We start from the raw sequence: 14,463 nt of genomic DNA, 5'->3' as shown, positions 1-14,463 counted from the left end.
GTGTTCCAGTCTGGCATTTAAGATTTCTTTTGCATGCTCGCACACGCATGCCTGTGTGTGCACGTGTGTATGTGTTTGCATATGCATATGCACATACTATACGCACATGCTTACAGAGGCCAGAGGACAACCTCTGAGTGTCATTCCTAAGGAGCTGTCCACCTTGCTCTTTGAGATGGGGGTCTCTCACTGGAAGTAGAGCTTGCCAATTAAGCTAGACTGGCTGGCCAGAGAGGATCAAAGATTCACCTGTCTCTGCCTCCTGGTGCTGGGATTATAAGCATGCACCAGCACATCTGGCTTATTACCTAAGGTCCTGGGGATCAAACTCAGGTCCTCATGCTCATGTGGCAAGTGCTTTGCTCACAGAGCCCTCTCCCAACCCTAAGATACCTTGATGTTCTCCATCCATCCTCCTCCCACTCCTCTGTCTAGGCAAGCTGCGTCTCAGTGATGCCATTCATACCTTCTCCTCCTGCCGGGGTCCAGATCCCTCACCTGTGTTCATCTCCAGTCTTCCCATTCCACCTGTAAGAATTCCATGCCCAAGCTAGGCCTTGCTTCCTCAGAATTCTCTGATTTTTGTTTGTACTCTCTGAGCATCACATCCCTTTTTATGTTCCATTGCATTTGTTTATACAATGCTGTTTTCTTCAGTGAACTGCAGGCTCCCATATTGAATACTCTATTTACTTAGCACCTAGAAAATTTGAATTCAATAAATATTTACTGGATGAACTATGTGTGGAAGTAAGCCACACTGAGTGGAAAGGGATGCCAGGAACTGTGAAGTGCAGCAGTGGAACAAGAAAGAAGTGGGAGGTGAGGGTCACTGGCACTCCCTGTCCGTGAACGCGCACCCACTGAGAGCTTTCTCAGAACCCCAAAGCTTCTCTATTTCCTTCCTCTTTGGACCCCTAACTGGCAATGAAGACCCTAGCTTTGAGGCCAGCATCAAGAAGGATGGAGTTTGACACCTGGTTTTATATCTTGCTTTGTGCAAAATCGAACAGACTGAAGTGACCCCCAGACAATTGAGTCTGGAAAATTGGACCTGGATTGCAGTTAGCCTACTGAAGCATGGAATAGTTACCAATTTTTCTCCGGCTTTTTTCTCTCCTCAGATATTAATGTCCAAGTTCCTATTCAAATTATAGAACATGATTTTTTAAATTACGAATGCTAAAACCTGCTATATATCTTTTTTTCCTTAAGGCTCAGGATCCTTTATTAGCAGTGCTTATGGCAGGATGAAAAATAGGTTTACATCATGAGCTAGATCCAGTTGGGGTCTAGTCAGGCTCTCATCTTATAGACAAGTGCCCCAATCTGTGACTGCAGTGGCTGCAGGGAGAGAGCATGGGGCCCTCATATCCTTTGTTTTGGTCAACATGTGCTTATCAGGCACTTTGCTGATCACTGGGAACCTGGGTGCACAAAAGAAAGGAACAATTTGGTTTCATGTAGCTAATAGGTATGTGAGGAAGGAAACAATTGCTTATAAAGGTATGAAGAGGGAAAGTACAGAGTATTCTGGGACTATACAATGAAAAGGAAAGGGGAAAATTTAACCATTCTCGCTGGTATTATGATTTCAATTTTACTTATCCAAAATTGAATTAGAAAACTAATTGATCAAGGATGACACAGTGACCGAACAGCTAAAGTTACAGAATTAGAATTTTTCCCTGAGATAATCTCATTTCAGTCTTCTGGTCCCGAGTTGTTACTGTGATAAACCAGCAAGAAGTGGCATGCTATTTAGTTTGCTCTGCCTCACAAGAGGCAAGGCAATGGCTCCAACCCTGGCCATACCTTTAGAATTGCCTGGGGAGCCAGGTGACGTGTGCTCACCTGGATTTCAGAATTGCTGTGGACAAGTGACTCTTGGACTTCCATTGTCCCTCTCCTGGTTTTGAATTTGAGTCTGTGTCCACTGCATCTGTTTACTTCAGTGTGGTCATTATATTTGGATATACGGGGCTGATAGCTTGATTATCAGCTCTTTAGTTTATAACCTCTCTGATTGGCAGGACTTGTATTGAAGAATCCTATCACCTGTATTAATTTTGTTTCTTGTCACTGTGACAAAATACCTGACAGAAGAAACTGAAGGGAGGAGGGGTTCATTTTTGACTCACCTTTTCAGAGAACAAATGCAATTATGGGGGGTAAGGCATGGGGCCTGAAGAGGCTTAGTCTGTGGCAGCGGGGACTTATGGTGGTGGCTTCTCACATGACACTGACCAGGAAGCAGACAATGCCAGACAGGTATTGGAGGTAAGCATTGGCCTTCAAAATCCATCTCTAGTAGTCTAGGTCTGCCAACTTGGCCTTATTCAGCTGGAAGACCTAGGTTCCATAACCATGTCTGTGTAAAGATCCTACAGACACCACTATCAGTGAGGGACCAAATGTTCAAACACATGAGCCTGTGAGGGATATTCCACATTCAAACCACAACACTACTGGGTTACCCTCGTGGATACTAGCACATGATATAGAAGACAAGGTCCTGCATCTCCAGCCTCGGCCTGCTGCTATAAGGAAGCATTTGGGTATTGTGGGACAGTGAGAGAAATATCATTAGTGGCCACAGGTGGCAATGGAACATGGTAGAATGATGACCATAAATTTTTGATAGCTCACACTAAGAGAGGAGCTCTTTATTTCCCTCTCCTTATATACCTGGAAAGTCCACTGGCATTGGCCAATGGAGAAGGAACAGAGCAACACTGCAAAAGTAGGGACTGAGTCTTTAAAAGGAAAGGCAATTCTACCAGTTCCTGAGCCCTAAAATACCATGACACAAGAAGTCTTGTGCAAAGGAAGACAATGTAGATGTAGGTACTCTTTAAACTCCATATGGTTGGGGGAGACCAGCTGAGCCCAGGCTCCTCTTTGCTCTTATCAAGGCACAGAACATGTGGTTGAAGCCATGTTGGATCTTCAAGTCAATCTAACTGTCATCATATAACACCACTAAGTGATCCCAGCTAACACTACATAGAGCAGAAGAGTCACCTTGCTCTGACTCCTGTCACTCAGAACTGTGAGAGGTACAAATGGCCACTGGTGGTAGCTATTAGGTGCCGTGGTAGTGTTTGATACAGCAGTAAAATGTGCTCTCTCAGGTGATGGCTGCATCAGAAATTGTTTCATCTGAGTAGCCATAAAGACACTTTCGTCTACCTTCTATTCATACATTATCCAATCATTCCTTCATTTTCCACCTAAGTAGGCTATTTTTATGTGGTGAAAGGCATCTCATGTGTTTAGAGGAAATAACTTAGCCTCCCATTTAACATTCAGTAAAGTTTTGTAGAATATTAATGAGATCAAGCACTGGATGAAGAATCAGAAAAACCTGTCTTTAGTCCCACATCTGACAGCTGGACTCTATGACCTCGAACAAGTCATACATTTTTTCCCCACTTATTTTTGACATTTGTGAGATGAGGAAGCTAAACCATGTCTCGAGGTTTCGTTTCTCTTGTGGGATTTGTGAGAGTCAGTGTAATGGTATGTTGAATGGTAATTATTCATTCAGAGGGATTATTTTCATAGAAAACACAGAAGCCACCAATCTCCTCTTGATTAGCATTGCCTCAGTCTAGACTCAGACCCCACAGCCAGGACACAGAGCCTTGTGTCTCCATTGCTAGTAACCTTCTTAAGCACCTCTCTTCCTGAGTGGGCATGCCCACTTTAAACACACATAGCCCAAGAAGAAAGAACAAAATCAATAAATAAAGCTCAGCATCTATTCTTTCATTCCACAAAATTCTGCAGAAGTTTTGTGCTCAGTGTGATTACGCCAGGCAGAGGCTTTTCACGAGCTGTTCCGGTGGGCTGAGAGAGAAATGAAAGTCATAACATATAAGTTTGGAATTACAGTTCAGCAACAACTTCGTCTGTGAGACTTTCTGAATTCATTCACCTTGCCTTAGTGACATGTCAAAAGCAGAAAGAAAGCATTCTTTGTGTGGAAAACTGGAATATGCACCATCCTAGGACTGTAAATATAGCTGCTCACTTCCTGAAGCTCCAGTTAATCCCCGCTGACCTTTCCCAAAGTTTTTTATTTTTTTCTGGTTTCCATTTATAGCACAGGACTTAACCCACTGCTGTTAACAATGCACATCACAGCGCCTTGGAAGCTGAAAAGTGGTAATTCTGTGTGAACTGGCATTTTTTTTTTTCAATCCTTTATTTTAAAAGTTGAGACATCTCCTTATGTCAAGTTCACAGGGTCCCACTAGTTAAAAATCAAAGTCAAACTCTTAACATGCCACGGAAAGTCATCAAAAGACCCGTTCTCCCCCAAACCCATAAATCAGACCAAAAGAATTCCCCGGGAAGAACATTTCTCTAATTCCCCCCCCCCCCCCCCAGCACCAGAAGCAGCAGCACAAAACATGAGTGAGCCTGTGCTTCCTACCCTTGGGTGGCAGTTGCTAGAACGCAAGCCTGCCATTTATATTCAAGGGATCTTTTATTCCCAGCTGCGTGAGCCAAGCCACAAGGCTTGCAGGAATGCTTGCGATGCTTCCCGTGGACTAAGGACACAAAGAATCTGTGGTGTGGCTCTGAAGTAGGGACCACTATGGAGAGAAGAGCTGAAAGAAACATTTATTGTGCTAGCAAGGGCATTGCCATTCATGCGTGCGTATGTGTGTATGAAGAAGTCAGCATATGTGTACATGCTGACTTTGGCCTCTTGTCAAGGTATATTTTTGAAATGGTCTCTTTTTTCTTTTGAGACAATTGAGGTTATTGTTTTCAACATCTAACCCAGAAGAGTATCAGAATGGCTCAATGGGCACTGAGCCATCATACCTGTGGTTGGCCAAGTTAATGAGATGAATTCAAAATTACAGATGCCTGTGTTTTTCTTATTAATGGTTAAGCCATTGTCTCCGATAAGAGAGTTTCAAAGTTTGCAAATAGGAAAGTAGACACTCAAGCTGGGAATCTTTCCAAAACAGCTCCCTATTTCACTCAGTATTGAGCAATTTTGGTGTGCTAGGGGCTTTAACAGAAGTTGTTTTCCGTGACACATTCATAATTGATGTTTTTGATTCATCCTATCTCTCCAAAAAAAAAGGCTGTGGAAAAGTCCCCCATGATTTCACCTGATACAGAAAGTTAAAAGTCTGAAACATTTCTGTTTACCCTGAAGTCATAGATACCACCACACACCCTAAAGGTCTTTTGAGGTGATCAGTGCTTACATAAATTGTGCCTCTTTCTTAACCAACATCTCAGGGAAAAGTGAACTAGAGTTTATAGTTCATGGTCCATGGCCGAAACATCATGTGTTTCGGTATACAGAAACACAGCTGGTGATATAAACAAGATCTCGAGTTTCATCTGATGCCAGCAAAAGATTTCCTTAGCTATTTTCACTTTACCTAAATTTACCAAATTATAAGTCAGTTTATGAGCATTTTAAAATAAAGGGCCCTTGAGAATAGATCAGTTTCCCTTAATCCCATGCAAGTAACAAATAGAGGTCACAAGTGAGCAAAATGGATTTTAAGTATCTTAGTAAGATCACTCCTGTGGAGAGGGAACAAGGCTTGTAAGGTGCCCACCTCGTGAGGGTGCCGCAGAGCCGTGAGGTCCACATGAGGTGCATACTCATCACTTCCCTTCTTGCTCTGGAGACTATAAGCAAAGGAAAATATTTTACAACTTAACTTGATAATGGTATTAAATTATTCAAACAAACAGCAGCCTTTATAAATTGAAGGAACCTAAAGAAAACAAGATGTGACAGAGGATGCAGAAATTATAGTGTAATGATGGGCCTGTTGTTCAAATTGACCCAGTTCTTATTGATCTATTATCGAAAAGACAGAGTGTCAGAACTGCTGTGTTTGCAGAAGGGTGAGCCATGGTGGATCAAGCCCAGCTCTACTTCTGGCCTGACCACAGTACTACAATTTACAAGATTGATTTTTTTTTCCCTCTGAAGAGCTATTAAATGTGATTCATTCAAATGAAACCCAGGAAGATTCTTTTTTGCTTTTGCAAACAGAGGAGGAAAGGAATTCACAATGATCTGGAAGACAAAAATCATCAGACATGAGGCCACTGGGCTTTGACCTTTGGTGAATGGTAAGTTGAATGACTTTTCCCAATGTGAGCTATGAGGACTGAAGTCCAAAATTCAAATGTAAAGCTACTCAGGGCCCGTGTTAATTGTTAACTTTGTGATTTCTACATAAAACGTGGGCCTTACTCTTAAGCATTTACAAAAATGGTTCTTATTGACACAGGAAACCTAAAAATAAGCAGATCTTTGAGTACTTAGATCATAGAGCCTGGTCAGAATACCAACAGACCTGCAGGACCAAGGTCATGGTCTCCAAGGGGAAGAGAAGTTTGTCTGTCTGGTGTGCTGGGTATATGGACAGGGCTGAGAAAGCATTCAAGTCAGAGGCTTCTGTGTTGAGCTCAGCTCTGAGTCAGGGCCCATTCCGGAACCAGATCTGAAAGTCTCTGAGCTCCTCCATTGCCAGATTCTGCACTGATGGGTACGTAATTCACAAGGAATGATATGAAAATCAGTCTTAAAAAGTAAAATGTTCATACTCGTAATTCCAGGAATGCACTTAAAACAACTGTGAACTATCATTTCATGCCTATTGAGTTAGCAAGCAAAAATTACTCTTATAACATATTCTGCTTGTGAAGTTGTTTATGAATAGATGTTCATGTTCATTGCTGGTAGGAAATTAAACTGGAACAACTTTTCTACAGTGAAATCAGTGTCTTACAAAGCTGTGTAAGAGCTTCCTGTTTGACCTGGCAATCCCATTTTAGAAATCCAACCCAAAACACAGCTCCAATGGTAGGAAAATAAATGTGCACAAGGTTGTTTGTGGAAGCACTGCTTGCGATTGAGAAGGCCTGGAAACAATCTAAATGGCCATGAATAGAAGAATGACTGAATTAACAATGGCTCACCCACATACAGAGCCTTATGTATCAGAAAAAGCATAGAGCCTATATCAATTAATAAATCAAGACAATCCCTCACAGACATGCCTGCAGACCAACCTGATAAAGATAATTACTCAATTGAGACACAGTTGACACTCTAGGCTGGGTCAAATTGACAGTTATTGCTAGCTAGGACACCCTTTCTTCCCAATAATTAGTTAAAATTAAACAAGGTACTGGGGGAACTTAAAATAGAACACAATGGTAAGAGCTAACTAATGAACACTGAAAAGCGGTATTGTGACTATATACATGTATACTAAAGGCCACTGTAAAAAACATTGCAAAAATATCTATGTATAGATACTGTAATATTATACAAATATTGGTCAAGGTATTTCTCGTGGGAATTTAGTTTAGTAATCCTGAAACTGCTTTTTGTGTGTCTACTAGGATTGAAAAGATAAATAAAAGCATTGTGAATAGTGAGAGACACACTGGTTCTCCAGTAGAATAGCAAAATTAGAGATAAGGAAGAGAGAGGAGGCTAGAACGAGCCCTATGATACGGCAATAGGAGGCTCAGATCTTCATTCTCGTTATGTGTGTGTGGATGGGCTAAAGAAGTGCATTTAGATGTGTGTGTGTGTGTGTGTGCAACATACACACACATATTTCCTACACATGGCATCCCTGTAGCAATAAACAAAATTAGAATCTATATTTTGGTTAGTAATATTCTCCAACATTCTGTTGTGCCAGAAAAAAAGGACAGTACTCAAAAATTGGTGCAGACATGCTGCAAATAGAAACAACCAAACCAAACAGAAAAATCCCCTCCCAAAAAACCTTGTAGAGGTTCTACACAGTAAAAGTTCAAACAACAACAAAAGGTGCTAACAATACATTATACGCCAACAAATAAAATAAATACCTATATTCAATTGATATGAATAACTGAGTGGAAAATTAAGATGAGGGAAAGGTAAGTTTTTCTAGTAGGAGCCCAACCAATAAATGGAGAAGAAATAATATAAAATTTGCTCCATCAAACAACAATAACTGTTCAGGCAAGAAGAGCCATTGGACACTAAAACTAACAGGCAGACTTCAGGAAAAGCTCTGTTTACATAATCTCAAATTTTCTGCCTTAAATATTAAAATGCAAAAGTAATATCTCTATGGTAAATAAGCTTAGCAGACAACATCTTAACTAAGTCATCCAGATTAACATTACCAGTAAGAACACTTGTGCGTACTGTATGTCCCTTGATGTGGAAACTGTAGAGGTATAATGTAACTTCTAGGGTGTTCTTACAAAAATGAACAACTATAAAAAAAGTCATCAGAAAAAATCAAAATTAAGAATAATCTTCAAGAGTGTCAAGGCGTGAAAGATAAAGAAGATCCAGATTGGATTTTTACGAGACACAACAACTCAGTGCAATGTGGAATCCTGGATTAGACCCTGGGCTACACACACACACAAGCACACACACACACCACACACACACACCACGCACACACACACACACCACACACACACACACACACACACACACAAACATTGCAGAAAAACAGCCAAATTTTCAATAGGGTCTGTGGATTAATAAGGAGCATTTTGTCAATGTTCACATCCTGGTTTTCATCATTGTACAACGCTTATGTAAGATGTGTGGGAAACTGGATGAAGGATGCTAGGAGTCTGTTAGCTTTTTTACAACTTTTAAGGCTAAAATTATTTTAAAAAAACTGGAAAGCTGGTACAGAGGACAAAAGTAAGATACAAATAAATACTTATTTTATATTAAAAATCTTTAGAGGCCAAGTCTTAAATTTTTACAACTAAAAAAGGTGGTACCAACCACACATGATCATGCTTATTTTAACCTAACCCATACTCAAAGCCCTTTGTACTAAGGAAATGCGCTTATAAAGTGACCCTAAGAGGTCAACTAGGTTTTCCTCACCTGTTGGTAGCGTGGGTCTCAAATTCTATGCAGGCCTTGACTCCAAATACATACCCTTGAGATGGCTGATTCTCAGCTTGATCCTATTCAGGAACACCTAGGGCCTTAGAGAAGCCCATCTTTTGATATGTCTGTGAAGATGTTTCCAGAGAGGTTTAACAGAGGTGGGAAGATCCATCCTAACTGTGGTGCAGCTCCATCACTATGGACTGGGGCCCCGGACTGAATGCAAAGGGAAAAGGCAAGGCTGGGAAAATGTCTCGGTCCTTAAAGTGCTTGCTGGAAAATCCTGAAGACCTGAATTCCACCCCCAGCACCCACATAAAAAAAGTCAGGCATGATGGCTCATGCTTGTCGTCCTATCACCGGAGAAGCAGTGGATCCTGAAGCCCAATGCAGTCAGTCAAGCCGTCAGCAAGCTATAGGCCATTTTAGAGAACCTATCTAAAACACAAGATGGTTGCCACCTGAGTAATAACACCCAAGCTTGTCCTCTGCTCTCCACACGCATGTGTACATGTGAGCACATAAATACTAACACACACCTACTCAAGTACACACACACACACACACAGACACACACACACACACAGACACACACACAAGGACAAAGGAGAAAACCAGTTGAGTACCAGCATGCCCCTTCTCAGAATCCTGTTCCATCTAATTGTGAAGAGTTCAAGCCTAATATTCCATTGCCACAAACAAGAGCTGCTCCTGGCAGAATGTCACCTTGCCATGCCTTCCCTGCCACGACTAACCATATGCTCAAGCTGTGAGCCAAAATAAACCCTTCTTCCCTCAAGTTGCTTCTTGTCAGTTATTAAGTCAGAGCCTCAGAAAACCAGTACAGCCCTCAGTCGTTCCTCAAAGCCCATTCATTCTGCCTCCCTCTGTATCTCTGTCAAGGTTGGCCTTGGTTTTCTAGCTCATGATTTATGAGAGGAGAACAGTTTTGCATCCAACTTCTGCTGAGGCAGGCCCACAGTAAGTGGCCCCTGTAATGTGTTTACCAGGTCGTGGATTTTGGTAAAACTACAAAAATGAAATATTTTAATTGCATTTAGCTAGGACTGTCACCCTGTCTTGCCCTCCAGCACACATCATTTCATGTCAGATGGCATAGAAAAGACTCTTGAGAGTTTTGAGCTACAGATAAGTAGAAGTTGATTATATTGGGATATGTTTGTGAATTTTACAATTATTTCTTTGTATTATTAAATCATTGCTCACTAAGCCAGAGTGGAGATTATATTTGAGAAATACTCCAGCTGTTCAATTTGATATTTAATTTCATATTCTTTCTTGAGGAGCACCCCAAACAACAACCAAGTGTATAAGCTTCAGGCCCCTAAAATTCTGAATCTACTATCAGCATTATCCTAATGTTTGAGGGGAGAGCTAGTTAGAAATGTTATTATAAGGAATTAAGAAGGAAAAAAACCACTTAATTAATGTAAACAAAAGATCAGAGATGTAGTGCTCTGGGGTAAGTGTGTGGATTAAAATCCAGCAAACTTTAGAAGATCCTAAAGACATCGTTTTATGGAAGTATTTATGATAATTGATGTTAGTTGCAATGAGCTTGAGTTGTGAAGAAATACTTCGACTGTTGAATGTGCTCTGTTAAAATGCAGTCCATAAAAAACAGTTCACTTTAAGAGATGTTTAGAATAAAAATGTTGGTCTTTATCTAAATAAATCATGATGCATATTAACAATAAATAAATAAATCTTCAGTAATCCAGAAAGCATGCCTAATAACAGTGAATTATACAAGGGTTTAGATAGCCTGGACTTTACTAAAATTTGATTAATTAAAGTTGGAATGGTGGGTTATAATGCTTAATCTAAAAATCAGAGTAGTGTGTTGGAGTGAACAGTTGAATTAGATGTTCCTGGACCTTAATCTGATTCTGTCCTGACTCTGACAATAGTTACTGGCAAAGCAGGCCACTCTCAGAAACATCTTGGAGAATGAAGATGTGAGAGAGAGAGAGAGAGAGAGAGAGAGAGAGAGAAAGAGAGAACAATTTGCTAACATTTACTGAGTACTTAATTTGTTAAGACTGCGCCAACCATTACTTAATACTAAACACACACCTGATTTAACCAGTACAATAACTTTTTAGTCCCTATTCTTCACATGAGGAGTATGGTCCAGAAAGATTAAGTAACTCATCCAAGGTCAGAGAACTTCTCACCCTAGCTCCATTAACATTTTTAGCTTCTGATCTTTGCTGTGGGAAATGTTGGCCTATTATAGATATCTAAATCTCTCTGGCCTCACTGCCTGATTAATACCAGTTGTGACATCCCATCCCTAGCTGTGGCGTTAAAACTATCTTCAGACATCGCCAGAGCCCTCTCAGGGAATCATTAGTTGAAAGCTTTGCTTACCAGTAGATTCACTGCCTCCAATCAAGCTCCTTTTGCCATGGCGTCCTCTTAACTGTACCTCTTCCAGCTGTGTTGGTAGTCACAGCCTGGGACTCTGCCTAGTGCTCCACATGGAGCAGGACACAGGGAGACAGCTTCTGCACTGCCCAGGTTCCTACATACTTACACTTTGGTCAGCAATAGCTCAGCCACCCCTTTAAGAGAGCTCTGTGCCCCATTAGAGATCTACAGAGGACTGTGTCTCCCCTTAGTCAGATTCCAGTTTCACTGGACATGACAACCATTCTTCAGAGACTAGGGGTTTGGAGCTGTGGCTATCTCCTAGTTTTGTGGAAGATGGTGGGATTTTAATTTTTCATTCTTCTTAAATTTTATTTAACTTTAGGAGAGGGACTTGAACTGCAATACCTCTCTTGTGATCTTCACCCTCTGATTCATCTTTGCTTCCTGGGTCACAACACCATGGCAGAGGCAGACAGACAGGGGGAGAGTGTCAGTGTTTCAATAGACGCTGATGTGCTCAGAGCTCTGATATCACCCCCTCTCTTCCGTTACTGTTGGGAGGAAGCTAAACAAAGTACACAGAGCTTTTCTTAGAACCATAAAATTTTATAAAAACATATTAAAAATCTTGTGGGAATAATGTAAGATAATGATATAAAATTGTCTTGAAAACTGCCATAAATATACAAGGATATTAAATGTGCTTGATAATTACATACTACTTAATGACATGATTAATCTTTTCTATCTCTATCTACTCAGATGAATAAAAACATGCTTTCTTCTCTATCTGAGCACGTTTTCCAGACTTACTGTCTGGGCTGTCAAGGCCCTGCCCTGCAGCAGAGTTCTTGTTCTTTGCATGCATGCGCCAAACATCCAACCATCAAACAACCCATGGGGGGGGGTGACCTCTGTCCTGTTATAATGTCTGTTTTGATTTACCGTATCCTGCAAAACACATTAAGTGCTTCTCATGTATTTAAATATCTTAAAAGTATTTGTGGGTAATGGTGGCTTTAACAATTCTGATATTGGTAGAAAGTGTGTAATGGATTCTTTCAAGTAGGTATAGGGTGTTGGCCTGGACTGGGAATCTCTCTCTCTCTCCTTCTTCCCTCCCTTGTCCTTTATTGCCCTCCCTAACCCTTTCTTCTTCTTCCTCTTCCTCTTCCCTTCCTTTTTCTTCTCTCTCTCTCTCTCTCTCTCTCTCTCTCTCTCTCTCCCTCCCCCCCTCCTTTTTCAAAGTCCTTTAAAGGGCTTTTAATTCTGTATATTGGGAAATAATAATTTTAGTAATTGACCAATATAATGTTAATTACATGAGCCCTCCAGAGGATGGCTAATCCTAAGACTTATACATAATAAATGAAATGGCCTTGTGAGCTTTTCTCACTCAGATTTCACTCTGGCAAACTCCTAGAAAGACTCCTACTTTGTTTGCCTTGAGTTTTAATGTCTTCTAATTGTTAAATGTTTATGTATTAGTCCCCCCGCCCACCATGTTCCCTCCTTCCAGCAAATATAAGCCCCTTGGGGCAGGAACTATGCCTTTTAAGTTTATATCATTCTAGGAATAGTTTAGGAAAGATTTGCTGACACACTTGGACATATTGACTCTCCAGGGTCACCTCACCTCCTTGGCTTGTAACTTAACATATCTTGTAACTCAACTCACTCCCTCCTCTAAAGTCATTTCTTCCTCCTCTGAGGTAGATACAGTAAGTACTTCTTTTTTTAAATTTTTTTTGTTTTTTCTGAGACAGAGTCTCCCTGTAGTCCCAGGTGGCCCGGAACTCACTAGGTAGTCCAGGCTGGCCTTGAACTTACAGAGATCCACTTGCCTCTGCCTCCCAAGTGCTGGGATTACAGGCATGTGCACCATGCCCCACTGAAATTTTATGTTCTAACTTTGAAAAACACCAAGAAACTCAACAAAGGTTGTTTTATGAAGACACTCTGGAATGCAAAATAGGTGAATTCACCTGTATCTGGCCATATGCTCTGGTGTTTTCTGAGCAGATTCCTGGTGGAGAGGAGAAATCTCTGAAAGGCTTTGGCGCCCCGTGTTCGATGGGGTGAAGGCTGACAATGGGAGTAGTCCACAGGAATTCACTGGGATTCCCACTGTCTGTGGTGGCTTCTTCCCTTCCTCCTCATCCTGGTCCAGAGTGCACTCTCAGTTCTAAGCAATCAAGAAAGTGTGTTTTCTATCATTTAGCCAATCTAATGTACCAAAGATACTCCGAGATTTGAGCAAGGCCTCCGCTTCCTCAGATCTTGTTTTGTCATAGGCAAGAATGAGACAAGATGGAACATTATAACCAGGAGAACACATGAAAGTCTAAGACAGGCAGATTTCTTTTTTCTACTCCTTAGATTTTTTTCTATTTATGTTCCCCTGAGTGTCACGATGGATGTGACTCAGCTGTGTTACACCAAAAGATGAGGAAGCATGTATCTCAACCCTCACACTCTCTCTCAGCATATGGTAAGACTTGTGGCTGCCAAACACAGATGAAGAAAAAACTCTAAGCTTCAGGAAATCAAAGGCTCTCCTCCTCCAGCTGGCCCTGGACAGGCAGTCTTCTTCATGTGATCAGGGTGAGAGTCAAGTGAGTTAGAAAACTCAGGAAGTGGTCTAGCTATGTGAATTTCATCCTTTGTTTCAAAAAACTACGGATTCTGTCTCCGTCTTCCAGCGAAACCATGCAAAGTATCTTTAAGTTCAAGTGAAGCAGTTTCCCCTTTAAAAGATAAACAGGGAAATGCCAAAACTAGGCTTCTCTCCTACTGACAGAAGTTGGTAACAAAGGTGATTACTTTTTGCTGTGGAAGAAATTTGGTGCCTATGTTTGGAGTGGGTGTGGAAGGAATTATCCCTCTTTGAGTTTGAGCCTAATACTGACCCTCCTGGCAAGAAACCTAATGATAATTTTGTTGCTCTCAAAACCTGAGATTAGTTCCTGAGAGTCTCTTCCTGACGCTGGAAGAAGCCAGCAACGAGCACTGGCTCCCGGGCATCCCAAGAGTGTGTGTGCAGTGTTGCCATGGCAGGAAATTAAGTTTATGTTTCATTTCAACTTGTTCTTTCCTATTTTTCCTGGGAAATCGGAGGTAATTGTCAGCACTATGGATGG

This window comes from Nannospalax galili, unplaced genomic scaffold (genome assembly GCF_000622305.1).
Source record: "Nannospalax galili isolate Female #2095 unplaced genomic scaffold, S.galili_v1.0 scaffold253, whole genome shotgun sequence".
Classification (NCBI taxonomy): Eukaryota; Metazoa; Chordata; class Mammalia; order Rodentia; family Spalacidae; genus Nannospalax; species Nannospalax galili.
Note: the sequence above shows the minus strand (reverse complement) of the source record.